The sequence below is a fragment of the Oryx dammah genome, unplaced genomic scaffold (genome assembly GCF_014754425.2).
Source record: "Oryx dammah isolate SB20612 unplaced genomic scaffold, SCBI_Odam_1.1 HiC_scaffold_28, whole genome shotgun sequence".
Classification (NCBI taxonomy): Eukaryota; Metazoa; Chordata; class Mammalia; order Artiodactyla; family Bovidae; genus Oryx; species Oryx dammah.
The window spans coordinates 64106342-64124088 of NW_024070212.1; the positions used below are offsets into that span (position 1 = coordinate 64106342).

The following is a 17747-nucleotide window of genomic DNA, read 5'->3' on the forward strand; positions in this document are numbered from 1 at the left end:
TAAGAGAAAAGAATCTGGAAAAGAGTATGTATGTGTGTGTGTATATGTATATATATATATATATATATATATGAATCATTTTGCAGCATACTTGAAACTAACACAACACTGTAAATTAACTAGACTTCAGTAATAAAAAACATTAAAATTAAAAAAAGAGAAACCACCTCATTAGCTTGAAAGAAACATACTACACCTAAATTACTTTCTTCACTTCTTTTGCTCTATTTTATATGTTATTAGTAGAAGATACAGTCAACACACTGTGCATTTCAACTGAGGTATGGTTGAATAGAGCTAATCCTGGGAACCTGGTTTCATGGACTAATCGTACATATTTTCACTGTTAACTAAGTCTTGTATTTACTTAGTTTGCTGTAGAAAAAAGCAATTGGAAGAATTGGGACTAGCTGAGAGAGAAGCAAGAACAGTACAAATTTTGTATTAATAATTTTCTATAGGCCAGAAGAAATTTCTTAAATCCGTGTCAAAGAATGGTAGTTTTCCTTCTCAACAAGTTTCCACTTAACACCTTTTCACTGAATTAACAACTGTCTCAGACATTCTAGGATGAAACCACATCCAAGCACTTCTTTGGAATGTGAGAGTAACAAATATATTTCTCTTAAGGAACAAACAAGTAAACACTGGAAAATAGAGCACCAGATTTATGTGTTACTTCATCTAGTCCCCCTAAACAATTTTATTTGATCCTTCCTGGTTATCCTCCTTTCTGATGAATATGAATTTAAAAAGTCAGTAAGCCATTTTGATTTATTCTCTCAAAGACCAAGGATACAGAATAGCATTGATGATTGTTAGAATTTGCATTATTTTATGGCTTACATATCTAGAATTTTCCTTAGGTAATTAGTATCTAAAATAGTAATGCTCAGAAAAGTGTTACAAATTATAAGAACAACAAGAAACTATGTTCTGCTTATCAACATCCTAGCTTCCCAAAAATATATTAAATGATTTCAGTAAGTATAATATGCAAGAAGTTTTGTCTCTAGCTAAGACAATTTGCAAACCATTAAATAGGTTTTTATCCTACTGTAGATCTAAACATGCTGTGGAAACAATTCAGAATGAGTTTCTCAAATGTATTTGACCAAGGACCTTTGTTTATATATCAGTTAACAATCTTTGATGTGTTAACTTTTGAAGAAGCTAGTATATTCACCTAGAAATCCTGAAGGCACAGAATATCAAAGTCAGAAAGAAAACGTGGATATTGTACCACAGCCTTTCCCAGTGTACAAGACAGTTTCCAGATGTCTAGAACTGAGTGATTCCTATAACAGCATCTTGCTCTCTGGCCCCAAGTGCTGACATGGTCAATTCTTTGTGATTTTTCTTTAGATAACCATCATCTGCCCCAGTGAAAGAAAATGGTAACTTTTTTTTTTTTTTAACTGGGGATTTATAAGCTTCTAGCATCTTGTTGTTTGCCACAGTTTGGTAATTCTCAGACTAAAGTCATTTAACGTTCCCATTACTTTGCCAACAAAGGTCTGTAGAGTCAAAGTTATGGTTTTTCCAATAGTCTTATGCAGATGTGAGAGTTGGACCATAAAGAAGGTTGAGTGCCAAAAAAGTGATGCTTTTGAACTGTGGTGTTGGAGAAGACTCTTGAAAGTCCCTTGGACTCCAAAGAGATCAAACCAATCAATCATAAAGGAAATCAACCCTGAATATTCATTGGAAGGACTGATGATAAGCTGAAGCTCCAATACTCTGGCTACCTGATGTGAAGAGCCAACTCAATAGAAAAGACCCTGATGCTGGGAAACAATGAGATCAGGAGGAAAAGGGAACAACAGAGGATGAGATGGTTGAATGGCATCACTGACTCAATGGACATGAGTTTGAGCAAGCTCCAGGAGGTGGTGAAGGACAGGGAACTCTGGCGTGCTGCAGTCCATGGGGTTGCAGAGTCAAACACAACGGAGCAACTGAACAAAGTTCCCATGACAAAAATTAACTTAGATCTCACGGGGAGATTGACTATCTTTAGATTTCTCTTACCTGCCAACTATGACGTTGTTAGTGCAATTCTCCTAACAGTTTTGGGAGGTTTTGGAGGGAGGGGTACTAACATAATTCCCCACTATATTAATATTTAATAGTAATGTTATGGTATGATAAATACATAAAGCCTCTTCGAGATTTACAAAGCACTTTTTGTTTACTTCAGTTTCATTGTAAAATAGTGACAGTAATATATGTCTCATGGGGTTTTCTTATTTATTTATTTTTGTTTGCACTGCTGCACGCAAACTTTCTCTAGTTGCGAGTGGGGGTACTCTTTGTTATAGAGCATGGGCTCTAGATTGCCAGCTCAGTAATTGTGGAGCAGGGCTTAGTTGCTCCATGGTAGATGGGATCTTCCTGGACCAGGGATTGAACCTGTGTCCCCTGCACTGGCAGGCAAATTCTTAACTACTCTACAACCAGGGAAGTCCTCAAGGGGTTTCTTTTGAGGGCTAAAAAATGTCCATCAAGTTCAACTATTGGAGTGAAGAACACTCCAAAAAATGTGTTTCCCACCCCTCTGTATACAAACACATATATCCCCCTTTATCCAACTGCCCACTTACAATTGGTGTAGAAGTATATGAACACTAGTAATGTCAAAGGATGTTATTAATCCTCAACTGAAAATGAATATTTCTTTTTTAAAAGGTACATTCATCCTGTACATAAATAAAAAGTATTTATTGTTTTTTTCTAGAAACCATAAATAAAATTTGTTTATTAAATGTACTTACAATGCAGAGTTTCAGTTTAGGAAGGTGAAGAATTTGGGAGATGGATGCTGGTGAGAGTTGCACAACAATGTGAATGTACTCAGTACCACTGGACTGTATGGTTAAATATGATTAAAATGTTAATATTATGCTTCATATTATGTGACTACTGTAATTAAGAAAAACATTTAAAACATAGGCATAGCAAAAAAAAAAGATGGTTGAATATATTTCTAGAAGAAAACAAAGAAAGTGGTAAAATAATGAACTGAATGGATCAAATTAGATAACTAATAAGCTTATAAATCTAAAATTTCAGGCAAGAGAATTTGATTTTCAGAACTTGATAAAGAGGCCTCAGTTCAGTTCAGTTCAGTTCAGTCGCTCAGTCATGTCCGACTCTTTGAGACCCCATGAATCACAGCACGCCAGGCCTCCCTGTCCATCATCAACTCCTGGAGTTCACTCAGACTCACGTCCATCGAGTCAGTGATGCCATCCAGTCATCTCATCCTCTGTCGTCCCCTTCTCCTCCTGCCCCCAATCCCTCCCAGCATCAGAGTCTTTTCCAATGAGTCAACTCTTCGCATGAGGTGGCCAAAGTACTGGAGTTTCAGCTTTAGCATCAGTCCTTCCAAAGAAATCCCAGGGTTGATCTCCTCCAGAATGGACTGGTTGGATATCCTTGCAGTTTAAGGGACTCTCAAGAGTCTTCTCCAACACCACAGTTCAAAAGCATCAATTCTTCGGCGCTCAGCTTTCTTCAAAGTCCAACTCTCACATCCATACATGACCACTGGAAAAACCATAACCTTGACTATATGGACCTTTGTTAGCAAAGTCATGTCTCTGCTTTTCAATATGCTATCTAGGTTGGTCATAACTTTTCTTCCAAAGAGTAAGCATCTTTGAATTTCATGGCTGCAATCACCATCTGCAGTGATTTTGGAGCCCCCCAAAATAAAGTCTGACACTGCTTCCACTGTTTTCCCATCTTTTTCCCATGAAGTGATGGGACCAGATGCCACGATCTTTGTTTTCTGAATGTTGCGCTTTAAGCCAACTTTTTCACTCTCCACTTTCACTTTCATCAAGAGGTTTTTAGTTCCTCTTCACTTTCTGCCATAAGGGTGGTATCATCTGCATATCTGAAGTTATTGATATTTCTCCCAGCAATCTTTATTCCAGCTTGTGCTTCTTCCAGCCCAGCATTTCTCATGATAAACAGGCCTGCTTCTGCTACTGCTAAGTCGCTTTAGTCGTGTCCGACTCTGTGCAACCCCATAAGATGGCAGCCCACTGGGCTCCCCCACCCCTGGGATTCTCCAGGCAAGAACACTGGAGTGGGTTGCCATTTCCTTCTCCAATGCATGAAAGTGAAAAGTGAAAGTGAAGTCGCTCAGTCATGTCCGACTCTGTGCGACCCCATAGATGGCACCAGGCTCCCCTGTCCCTGGGATTCTCCAGGCAAGAACGCTGGAGTGGGTTGCCATTTCCTTCTCCAATGCATGAAAGTGAAAAGTGAAAGTGAAGTCACTCAGTCATGTCCGACTCTTAGCGACCCCATGGACTGCAGCCTACCAGGCTTCTCGCCCATGGGGTTTTCCAGGCAAGAGTACTGGAGTGGGGTGCCATCGCTGCGGCCAAATTCAATTAGTCTCAGAGTACAAGCTTAATTAGGGGCTTCCCTGGTGGCTCAGAGGTAAAGAATATGCTTGCAGGAGATGTGGGTTCAATCCCTGGGTTGGGAAGATCCCCTGGAGAAGGAACTGGCAATACATTCCAGTAGTCTTGCCTGAAAAATCCTATGAATAGAGGAGCCTGTAGGGCTATAATCCATGGGGTCACAAAGAGTTGGACACGACTGAGTATGCAGGCATTCACAAGCGTAGTTATTGGTAAACACATCTGAAAAATAGAAGGGGACTCAGAAATCTCAGAGAAGGTTAAATGGTTTATTGGATTACCCAGACTCTCCAGAAAGGACCCACTAAAGACAAGATAATGAAGAACTTTGTTTGTCATGCTAAGTAATTTGGACAAATTTGATAGTAATGAAGACTGGAAATAATTTCAAATCAGTTTGTAACTGTTGTTCAGTCACTCAGTTGTATACAACTCTTTGCAACCCCATGGCCTGCAACATGCCAGGTTTCCCTGTCCTTCACTATCTCCTGGAATTGGCTCAAACTCATGTCCATTGAGTTAGTGATGTCATCCAACCATCTCACCCTGTTGTCCCCTTTTCCTCCTGCTCAAAGTGTTTCCCAGCATTAGGGTCTAGTCTAATGAGTCAGCCCTTCACATCACGTGGCCAAAGTATTAGAGCTTCAGTTTTGGCATCAGTCCTTCCAGTGAATATTCAGGGTTGGTTTCCTTTAGGATTAGCTGGCTTGATCCCCTTGCTGTCCAACGGACTCTCAAGTCTTCTCTGCCACCAGTTTAAAAGCATCAGTTCTTTGGTGCTCAGCCTTCTTCGTGGTCCAACTCTCACATCTGTACATGACTACTGGAAAAACCGTAGCTTTGTCTAGACAGACATTTGTTGGCAAGGCAATATCTCTGTTTTTAATACACTGCCTAGGTTTCTCATGGCTTTTATTCCAAGGTGCAAGCATCTTTAAATTCCATGGCTGTAGTCACCATTTGCAGTGATTTTGGAGCCCTAGAAAATAAAGTCTGTCACTATTTCCATTTTTTCCCATCTATTTGCCATGAAGTGATGGGACTAGATGCCATGATCTTCGTTTTTTGAATGTTGAGTTTTAACCCAGCTTTTTCACTCTCCTCTTTCACTTTTATCAAGAGGCTCTTTAGTTCCTCTTCACTTTCTGCCATAAGGGTGGTGTCATCTGCATATCTGAGGTTATTGATATTTCTCCCACCAATCTTGATTCCAGCTTGCGCTTCATCCAGTCTGGCATTTTGCATGATGTACTCTGCATATAATTTAAATAAGCAAGGTGACGATATGTCAAGAAGCCTTGACATACTTCTTTCCCAATTTTTAACCAGTCTGTTTTTCCATGTCCACTTCTAACTGTTGCCTCTTGACCTACATACAGGTTTCTCAGGAGGCAAGTAAAGTGGCCTGGTATTCCCATCTTTTTCAGAATTTTCCACAGTTTTTTTTTTTTTTTTTTGTGATCCACACAGTCAAATGCTTTAGCATTGTTAATGAAGCAGAAGTATATGTTTTTCTGAAATTCTCTTGCTTTTTGCATGATCCAGTGGATACTGGCAACTTGGTCTCTGGTTCCTCTGCCTTTTCTAAATCCAGTTTGTACATCTGGATGTTCTTGGTTCACGTACAGTTGAATCCTATAGCTTGAAAGATTTTGAGCTTTACCTGGTAGAGATTTTCCCTAGTAGTCCAGTGGTTAAAATTTTGCCTTCCAACGCAGGGAGTATAGGTTCCATCACTGGTCAGGAGATAAGATCCCACATGCCTAGCAGCCAAAAGAAACAAAACATAAAACAGAAACAATGTTGTAAAAACTTCAACAAATAAAGACCTTAAATATGGTCCACATCAAAAAAAACAAAGGTAACTAAAATAGAAATATTTTTAGGAGGAAAATTCCACATTCAATGTAAATGGTCAAAATAGTTATTCTTTATGAACAAAGTGGTTATAAAAAAGTTAGGCAGACACAGATCAGGTGAAACGTGATACTTGATTGCAGTGGGAATTATAATGAAGAGCAAAATTTTAAAACTTACATGTTGGGACTCAACAGCCAACTGCCCTCTCTTAATCATCAGAGCAAAGAATGACTTGTATTCATAAAGAAATGTATCAATGGGCAAGCGAAGGTCAAACCACACAGGCTCAGATGGTATTAATAGTTACAAATTTAATAATGAGACTCTCACTGACTTGCAAAACTTTTCAGAATTACAACTGAGATGCTGAATTTCAGGGGGTCATCATCTTATAAAGAATTACTGGCATTGCTTATGAGAGTTGAATTATTTCCAAGGGCAGTGTTGTAATATGATGGTGTATCATCATCCATTTCACTTTTTTAAATTAATTTTTTGGATTATAGTTGCTGTACAATGTTTACAGTTGCTGTACAATGTTTCTACTATACAGTCTCTACTATATATAATATATATTCTACTGTAGTCTCTAATATATATATATATATCCTCCCTTTTGGACTTCTTCCCATTCAGTTCACCGCAGTGCATTAAAAGTAAAATTCCCAGTAACCCACCAGGCTCCTCTGTCCATGGAATTTTCTAGGCAATGATACTGGAGTGGGTTGCCATTCCCTTCTCCAGGGGATCTTCCTAACTCAAGGATTTGACCCGTGTCTCTTATGTCTCCTGCATTGGCAGGCAGTTTCTTTACCATTAGCACCTTCTGGAAAGCCCAGTAGTATATATGTATATATATATATGTCAATCCCAATCTCCCTATTCCTCCCACCACTCCATTTTCCTTCTTGGTATCCATACATTTGTCCTCTATGTCTGTGTCTCTATTTCTGCTTTGTTATTCTTCAGATCTGCAAAAGTTTTTCTTCTGAGGCTAGAGACAATAAGATAATTCTTTTCCCTTGATGCTTACTTCTCACAAATTAAAATTCCAAAAACATTCTAAATACCTACAGGTGAATGACCGCAATGCCAGAGCATAAGCTAAGAGATTGATGCAGCTTCATTAGGTCAAAATGAATTGCTGTCTCACTTCTGAACTGAATCACAACCCATGATAGGTTCTCTTGACAGGTAAAGGCAAGTTGGTCCAAAATGTATTTCTATTTTAGTCAGACATAAACTGTAATGGGTTTAAATCAATAGAGGGCCAACAATTTATCATCAAAGGTGTGGAGGATGGACTAGCATGTTTAGGAAAAAAGCCAATTGATACCTCTTAGCGATAGCACAAAACCACAACCACCGCACAGATCCAAGCTGCTCTTCACCTCGCGGCCTTGGCACGTGGAGTTCTTGGAACACCCTTCCCGATCACAGGTTTCTGATTAATGCAATTAATACAGGCTGGGAGATGAGTGCCACACACCAGAAAGAGGGTAAGACCCACAGGAGCCACAGTGAGATCATCTGGAGCATGCTCCTTCATGGGGAATGCCACTGTTTCTTAAGGCATCACTGGAAGCATCACCCAACGACAATTTTAATATCTGCTTAACCACAACTTGGAAAGCAAACAGCTATGTAGTGCTTCTAATTTTAGCTTCTTTAATTCTCAGGACCTTTTTTACTCTGGGTAGCATTTTCTTTTGAGCGTTACTGTGAGGAAATCACTAACCTTATAAAATAAAATCATAGAGTGATGACAAATGTCACAATCTTCAGGAAACTGCATCCAGTTGCTGTTTTTCACTCTTTTAATAGTGCCATGTTTTACAGATTAGTGTATTTGGCACTGAGATTTCAGAATGATATATTTATTTTAAAAAGTGACTACTTAAAACATGTTTATCTGTGTTTATGTTACTTTGTAAGTCTCCCAGTAACCAATGATACATTGTTCTTCAGAGGAAGAGGATCTTCCTTGGCAGAACCTTGCATGTAAAAAGCACAGCCTAGGCCTTTGCTTCTGCAGTTTTTTCCCTTTACCTTAGAAATACCATTTATTTGGTCTTACATAAAAGACCTTGTATTTTAACGCCTTTAGAATGAGATTTTGTGTTCAAGTATTTTTATTTAGTTTTGGTCTGTTTATTGTCTACGGTTAATCTAATTTAATTAACTTGACCCCAAAGCATTAGTATTATATTTTATTTGGAAACTGAAACATTTCAGTACCCGCTGGGAAGCCAAAAACTGACTAAAGCTTTATTTTAGCAAAGCAGCAAATTATTTTAAGATCAACTGAACTCAAGCAAGAGTGGAAAATGTGAGGATCAAAAAAGATTGTAAACATTGAACGTGTAGGCAGGAAAATACAAAATTTATCCAAATAGCCTTGTACAAGGTTTCTGGTTAGGGTTATAAAGGGTAAGCAATATTTTTGGACTACTATGGGAATTTTGCCAGTGTACAACACAAAACTTCCTTTGACACCGGTAAGAAATTTATAACCAGTTAACTGTGTCCTCTCTTATGTCTGCTTTGTCTTTTTGAATATGATTTTTACTGTCAATCTATATCATCCCATATTCTCTTAGCCTCTTTCTGCTAAGTCTGCTAAGTCACTTCAGTCGTGTCCGACTCTGTGCGACCCCATAGACAGCAGTCCACCAGGCTCCCCCATACCTGGGATTCTCCAGGCAAGAACACTGGAGTGGGTAGCCATTTCCTTCTCCAATGTATGAAAGTGAAAAGTGAAAGTGAAGTCGCTCAGTCGTGTCCGACTCTTGGCGACCCCATGGACTGCAGCCCACCAGGCTCCTCCGTCCATGGGATTTTCCAGGCAAGAGTACTAGAGTGGGGTGCCATTGCCTTCTCCAGCCTCTTTCTAGATAGCTCTTAAATTTTTCAAGGCAAACTTTTGGGGATTGGGACGAAAACACTGTTTATGAAAGGAATTAAACTACCTGTACTAAAACAGTGATACCATTTTGCCTTGTCAAAAAGTTGTTTCTTGGTTCATTGTGAGTAGTTGATAGACCAGTGTGGTTCTCAAACTGTGGTCCCCAGACCAGCATTGCCTAGGGACCTTCCCCTGGATCTTGTTGCTACTGCTGCTAAGTGACTTCAGTCATGTGTGACTCTTTGTGACCCCACAGACTATAGGCCAACAGTCTCCTCTGTCCATGAGACTCCCCAGGCAAGAACACTGGAGTGAGCAGGCATTCACTTTTCCAGAGGACCTTCCCAACACAGGGATCAAACCCTGGTCTCTTACATCTCCTGCACTGGTAGGCAGGTTCTTGTTCAGTTCAGTTCAGTTGCTCAGTCATGTTCGACTCTGTGACCCCATGCACTGCAGTACACCAGGCTTCGCTGTCCATCACCAACTCCTGGAGCTTACTCAAACTCATGTCCATCAAGTCTATGATGACATCCAACCATCTCATCCTCAGTCATCCCCTTCTCCTCCTGCCTTCAATATTTCCCAGCATCAGGGTATTTTCCAAATGAGTCAGTTCTTCACATCAGGTGGCCAAATTATTGGAGTTTCAGCTTTAGCATCAGTCCTTCCAATGAATATTCAGGACTGATTTCCTTTAGAAGGACTGGTTGGATCTCCTTGCAGTCTAAGGGACCCTCAAGAGTCTTCTCCAACACCACAGTTCAAAAGCATCAATTCTTTAGCACTCAGCTTTCTTTATAGTCTAACACTCACATCCATACATGACCACTGGAAAAACCATAACTTTGACTAGATGGACCTTTGCTGGCAAAGTAATGCCTCTGCTTTTTAATATGCTGTCTAGTCCGGTCATAGTTTTTCTTCCAAGGAGCAAGCATCTTTTTATTTCATGGCTGCAATCACCATCTACAGTGATTTTGGAGCCCCCCAAAAATAGTCTCTCAGTGTTTGCATTGTTTCCCCATCTATTTTCCATGGAGTGATGGGAACAGATGCCATGATCTTCATTTTCTGAATGTTGAGATTTAAGCTAACTTTTCCACTCTCCTCTTTCACTTTCATCAAGAGGCTCTTTAGTTATTCTTCACTTTCTCCATAAAGGTGGTGTCATCTGCATATCTGAGGTTATTGATATTTCTCCCAGCAATCTTGATTCCAGCTGTGCTTCTTCCAGCCCAGCATTTCTCATGATGTACTCAGAATAGAAGTTAAATAAGCAGGGTGACAATATAAAGTCTTGACTTATTCCTTTCCTGATTTGGAACCAGTCTGTTGTTCCAGTTCTAACTGTTGCTTCTTGACCTGCATACAGATTTTTCAGGAGGCAGGTCAGGTGGTCTGGTATTCCCATCTCTTTAAGAATTTTTCACCTTTTGGTGTGATCCACACAGTAAAAGGCTTTGGCGTAGTCAATAAAGCAGATTTTTTTAATATTCTCTTGCTTTTTTGATGATCAAACAGATGTTGACAATTTGATCTCTGTTCCTCTGGCTTTTCTAAATCCAGCTTGAACATCTGGAAGTTCACAGTTCACATACTGTTGCAGCCTGACTTGGGGAATTTTGAGTATTACTTTGCTAACATGTGAGATGAGTGCAATTGTGCAGTAGTTTGAGCATTCTTTAGCATTGCCTTTGTTTGGGATTGGAATGAAAACTACCTTTTCCAGTCTTGTGGCCACTGCTGAGTTTTCCAAAGTTGCTGGCATATTGAGTGCAGCACTTTCACACCATCGTCTTTTAGGATTTGAAATAGTTCAACTGGAATTCCATCACCTCCACTAGCTCTGTTCATAGTAATGCTTCCTAAGGTCCACTTGACTTTGCATTCTAGGATGTCTGGCTCTAGTCCAGTGTTCACACCATTGTGGTTATCTGGTCATGAAGATTTTTTTTGTATACTTCCTCTGTGTATTCTTGCCACCTCTTTTAATATCTTCTGCTTCTGTTAGGTCCATACCATTTCTGTCCTTTATTGTACCCATCTTTGCATGAAATGTTCACTTGGTATCTCTAATTTTCTTGAAAAGATCTCTAACCATTCCCATTCTATTGTTTTCCTCTATTTAATTGCATTGATTTCATTGCATTGATCACTGAAGAAGGCTTTCTTATCTCTTCTTGCTATTCTTTGGAGCTCTGCATTCACATGGGTATATCTTTCCTTTTCTCCCTTGCCTGTTGCTTCTCTTCTTTTCTCAGCTCTTTGTAAGGCGTCCTCAGACAACCCTTTTGCCTTTTGGCATTTCTTTTTCTTGGGGACAGTCTTGATCCCTGCCTCTTGTACAATGTCATGAACCTCCATCCATAGTTCTCCAGGTACTCTATCAGATCTAATCTCTTGAATCTATGTGTCACTTCCACTGTATAATCATAAGGGATCTGACTTAGGTCATACCTGAATGGTCTAGTGGTTTTCCCTACTCTCTTCCATTTAAGTCTGTATTTGGCAATAAGAAGTTCATGATCTGAGCCACAGCCAGCTCCTGGTCTTGTTTTTGCTGACTGTATAGAGGTCCTCCATCTTTGGCTGCAAATATAATCAATCTGATTTTGATATTGACCATCTGGTGATGTCCTTGTGTAGAGTCTTCTCTTGTGTTGTGGAAGAGGGTGTTTGCTATGACCAGTGCATTCTCTTGGCAAAACTCTGTTAGCCTTTGACCTGTTTCATTTTATACTCCAAGGCCAAATTTGCCTGTTACTCCAGACATTTCTTGACTTTCTACTTTTGCAATCCAATCCCCTATAATGAAAAGGACATCTTTTGGGGGTGATAGTTCTAGAAGGTCTTATAGGTTTTCATAAAACCATTCAAGTTCAGCTTCTTCAGGATTACTGGTTGGGGCATAGACTTGGATTACTGTGATATTGAATGGTTTGCCTTGGAAATGAACAGAGCTCATTCTGTCATTTTTGAGATTGCATCCAAGTACTGCATTTTGGACTCTTCTGTTGACTATAAGGACTACTCCATTCCTTCTTAGGGATTCTTGCCCACAGTAGTAGATATAATGGTCATCTGAGTTAAATTCACCCATTCCAGTCCATTTTAGTTCGCTAATTTCTAGAATGTCAACGTTCACTCTTGCCATCTCCTGTTTGACCACTTTCAATTTGCCTTGATTCATGGACCTAACATTCCAGGTTCCTATGCAATATTGCTCTTTACAGTGTTGGACTTTACTTCCATCACCAGTCACATCCACAACTAGGTGTTGTTTTTGCTTTGGATCCATCTCTTCATTCTTTCTGGAGTTATTTTTCCACTGATCTCCAGTAGCATATTGGGCACCTCCTGACCTGGGGAATTTATCTTTCAGTGTCCTATCCTTTTGCCTTTTCACACTGTTCATGGGGTTCTCAAGGCAAGAATACTGAAGCAGTTTGCCATTCCCTTCTCCAGTGGACCATGTTTTGTCAGAACTCTCCACCACGACCTGTCTGTCTTGAGTGGCCCTACACAGCATGGCTCATAGTTTCATTAAGTTAGACAAGGCTGTGTTCCATGTGATCAGATTGGTTAGTTTTCCGTGATTGTGGTTTTCATTCTGTCTGTCCTCTGATGGAGAAGGATAAGAAGCTTATGGAAGCTTCCTGATGGAAGAGACTGACTGAGGGGGAAACTGGGTCTTGTTCTGATGAGCAGGGCCATGCCCAGTAAATCTTCAATCCAATTTTCTGTTGATGGTCGGGGCTGTGTTCCCTCCCTGTTGTCTGACTTGAGGCCAAACTGTGGTGGAGGTAATGAAGATAATGCCAACCTCCTTCAAAAGGTCCCATGCACACACTACTGCACTCAGTGCCCCCAGCCTGCAGGAGGCCACCACCGACCCACGCCTCCACTGGACACTGCTGGACACCCACGGGCAAGTCTGGGTCAGTCTCTTCTGGGGTCACTGCCCCTTTCTCCTGGGTCCTGGTACACACAAGCTTTTGTTTGTGCCCCCAAGAATCTGTTTCCTCAGTCCTGTGTAAGTTCTGGCAGCTCTCTGGTGGGGTTAATGGTGACCTCCTCCAAGAGGGCTTCTGCCGTACCCAGGTCTGCTGCACCCAGAGCCCCTGCCCTGCAGCAGGCCACTGCTGACCCGCACCTCCACAGGAGACACTCAGACACAGTTCTGGTTCAATCTCTGTGGGGCCTCTGGGTCCTGGTGTGCACAACGTTTTCTCTGAGCATCTCTGGCAGGTATGGGGTTTGATTCTAAATGTGATTTTGCCCCTCCTACCATCTTGCTGGGACTTCTCCTTTGCCCTTGGATGTGGGATATCGTTCCTTGGTGGGATCCAACATTCTCCTGGCTATGGCTGTTCAGCAGCCAGTTGTAGTTTTGGAATTCTCACAGGAGAAGATGAGTGCTCATCCTTCTACTCCACCATCTTGTCACATCTTGTTAGAAATGTAAATTTGGTGGTTCCTCCCAAGACCTACTGAATCAGTCAGTGGAACAGAGTCCAGCAATCTGATTCAGCAAGATGTTCAGGTACAAAGGGCTTTCCAGGTGGCACAGTGGTAAAGAATCCACCTGCAATGCAGGAGGCCTGAATGCAGCCTCCATCCCTGGGTCGGAAATATCCCCTGGAAAAGGAAATGGCAGCCCACACTAGTATTCTTGCCTGGGAAATCCCATGGGCAGAGGAGCCTGGCGGGTCATGGGGTCTCAAAAGAGTCAGACACAACATATCAATTAAACAACAGCAAGGTTAAATGAGATCCCCAGGATGGGCCCTAATCCAATATTATAATATTATCCTCATCAGAAGAAGATATTAGACACAGACAAAATACCATGTGAAGATAAAGGAAAGAGGGAGACAGGCTTCATTAGAAATCAACTCTACTGACACCTTGGTCTCAAACTTCTAGCCTCCAGAAATGTGAGGAAATACATTTCTGTTGTTTAAGCCACCTAGTCTGTGGTGCTTTATTACAGCCCCAGCAAAATAATATAGCTCCTAATTAACCCACTCAACCACCTGGAAACTATTGATGGTCATGGAAGACATATGGCAAACAGGAAAAATGGTATTACATAAATATCTTTACTCAAAAAACAACTCAAAGGCTGAGTCCTACTAGTGATAGTGGCATTGTTGAATACTAAGGGTAGTATTACTTTTATTACTGTGTGGTCTAGACCACTGTTTCCCATTCTGAGTTAATAATAGAGGCCAGGTGAGCTAAGTGAAATATTTCAAACAGTAGTGGAAATCTATCCAAGATAAGAGGTCAAAAATATAACTTAGAAACAAAATACTGAAATTACTCTCATGATGTGGGATCTATTAGTTATATATCTGGGATTTAAAAAGAAAAGTTATAGGCCCATTTCACATGCACACAAACACACATTCCATGAAAACTACACAGTTTAAAGATTAAAAACAAAACTCAAATTGTAGACAATGACATAAGGGGATATATTTACAATCTTTGAGGACAGAAAGTCTTTCTAAACAAGAAACAAAAGAAGGAATCCATTAAAGGTTAGTTCTGCCTAAGTGAAAATGTAAAATTCTTATGTGCTGAAAGACACCTTCAATGCAAAAGAAAGTAGCAGCCTGGTAGAAAAGCATTTGTAGCAAACATAGAAAAGTATCAATACCTTTTATGGACACAATTGGGTCTCCCTCCCACCAAATTCCTATGTTTAAGCCCTATCTCCCAATGTAACGGTATTTAGAGATGGGGCCTTTGGGAGGTAATTCAGTTTTTATTTTTTAATTAATTTTTTTTTGGAGTATAGTTGCTTTAAAATGTTGTGTTAGTTTCTACTGTACAGCAAAGTGAATCACCTATAATATACATATATACCCTCTTTTCTGGATTTCCTTTCTATTTAGGTCACACAGACCACTGAGTTTCCTGTGCTATAATAGTAGGTTCTCATTTGATGAGGTCCTGAGGGAAATGTCTTCATAAGGGAATTAGTGCCCTTAGAAAAAGAGCCCGGACAATTTGCTTCCACTCTCTGCCATGTGAGGACATAGCATATAGGATATAGCAAGAAGATACCTAGAAGGAGAGCCCTTGCCAGTTAATTGTCTAACACCTTAATCTTGGGCTTTCCTGCCTCCAGAACAGGGAGAAATAAATTTCAATTGTTTAAGCCATCTAGGCTATGGTACTTTATTAGAGAAGCCCAAGCTGACAAAGATAATATCCTTAATATACACAATCTTCCTGCAAGTCAAGAAGAAAAAATGAGCATATTAAAAATGGATAAAGGTCAGGAACAGGAAATTTACAGAGGAAGCGCAAATGACTCATAAACGTATAAAAAGTTGCTCGTCTTCATTAGCAATGGAAAATGCAAGTAACCACAAGGATGACTTAAATATAATTTATTTTTTGCCAATCAGATTGGTGCCAATAAAAAGATTACTGGAATACAAAGTAGCTAATGTCACGAATAGGGCATCTTCTCTTAAAAAAGGATGGGGGTACACATTGCACAATTTAGCAATGCATATGAACATTGAAAATGAGCAGGTCTTAAGCTAGCAATTCCACAAAACACACATACACAAAAATATAAAGTTGTGCATATCAAAATAACATCATTTTAAAAAGGGAAATAACTGAAAACAAAACCAACTTTCCCTCAATAGGAAAACTGTTAATTTAAATTATAGCATATTTATATTAAGTAATACTATTTAGCTGTTAACAGTATTCTGAATATATTGACATGGACTACAGGAGATCAAACCAGTCAAGGAAAATCAATCCTGAATATTCACTGGAAGGACTGACCCTGAAGCTGAAGCTCCAATACTTTGGCCACTTAATGTGAAGAGCTGACTCATTCGAAAAGAACCTGATGCTGGCAAAGATTAAGGCAGGAGAAGAGGATGACAGAGAATAAGATGGTTGGATGGCATCACTGACTCAAAGGACATGAGTTTGAGCAAGCTCCAGAAGATAGTGAAGGACAGGGAAGCCTGGCATCCCGCAGTCCATGGGGTTGCAAAGAGTTGGCACGACTGAGCAACTAAATGACAAATTGAAATAAAAAAGTGCAGAACACAACAGCATGTCTTGTATGACCTCATTTGTTAAAACTAAAATGATATAGGTGTGTATTAATGTAAAACTGTCTCCTTTAACATGGGAAAGGTAGCAACATAACAACAGGTGCAATTTGCTAATTTGGAGTTTTACCAATCAGACATTAAAAATAATTCAGATGAAATTAAATATGAAACTCTAAGACTGAGTTTACATTCAAATCCAAAATACAGTTCCTTCAGATTTCATTAACTCTACGTCTCTTTTTTATGACTAAGATGCATATAAAACCGATGCGTAGTTTTCCTTTTCCAGCCAGGACAGAGCTGCTTGGAGGCTGGTAGGGGTGGTGAGGCCTGAAGCAGCTTCTGGAATTTCTGAGCAGCCCTGATCAGTACAAAATGGACCCAGTAGTTTTGAGTTACGCGAACAGTTTCCTGCAGCAGTCATCTAACTACTGGATCCTCCAAACTGGCTCAATGGCCATTTTATTTGGTTTCCCTTGGAATACTTTGCCAACAGTCAATTTCATGACTGCTCTGACCACATCTGCTTCATCAGCCCCAAAGTTACTCAGTTCATTAAGTGGCTGTCAACCCAGCAGCAATCACCATGTTCCTTGAACCCTCAGATCTCCCCAATAAGAGAGTTGTATTTTTTAGCCATCAATGATAATTCCAACCATACAGGTGGGGGAACCCACTGGAGGTTGTTGGTTTATCTGCAAGGTAAAAATGGCTTTTTTCAAAATTATTATTCTTATGGTAGCAACTCATTCCATGTAGAGCAGGTAGCAGAAAAACTAGAGGCTTTCTCAGGCAGAAAGGGAAACAAACTGGCCTTTGTGGAAGAGAAACCCCCTGCTCAACAAAAACAGCTGTGACTGTGGGATGTATGTGATATGTAACACTGCGGCCTTGCGTCAGAACTCCTTTAGACAACAGCTGGAATCACTATTGCAGCTAAATCTCTCCTACATATATCACAAAGAAGAGAGAATGGAAAGATCTCATTGCCAGACTTGCTAAAAATTAGCTGTTGAAATATATTTGACTTTTGAAGTCTCTTTTGCCTTTCCCCATGTATTGGATGGCTGCAGTCTCAGTGCCTGAGGGAAGATGCCCAGGAGAGGAAAGCTTAGAACGTTTACTTTCCCCTGAGAGTATGTTGTCCTCTGCACTATCCTAATGGAAAGTTTTACTTTAACCCTAACTTCAGAGCAATATGTTCTGTGAAGGTGTCTTCACAATATTCAGCAAAACTGATTAATTCCCTTTTGGGCTCCCTCATCCACACTGGTTTATTCCAAAGAAAAAAGATTGATCTGTAAAACAAATTAAGAATACGTTACATCTAGAAGAAGAAGAAAATCATAGAGCAACCAAAAACCAAAAAGCATAGCCCACATATTTCACAAGATCAACTGGCTAGAAGCAGATTAAGACCTAAGCTAATTTAAGATCAAAGTA

The 17747-nt window shown here is 40.1% G+C and overlaps 1 pseudogene; it reads left to right on the top strand.

The window, feature by feature from the left end:
* Window positions 1-16649: 16649 nt before the first annotated feature.
* Window positions 16650-17313, top strand: LOC120856965 (annotated as a pseudogene).
* Window positions 17314-17747: the final 434 nt, after the last annotated feature.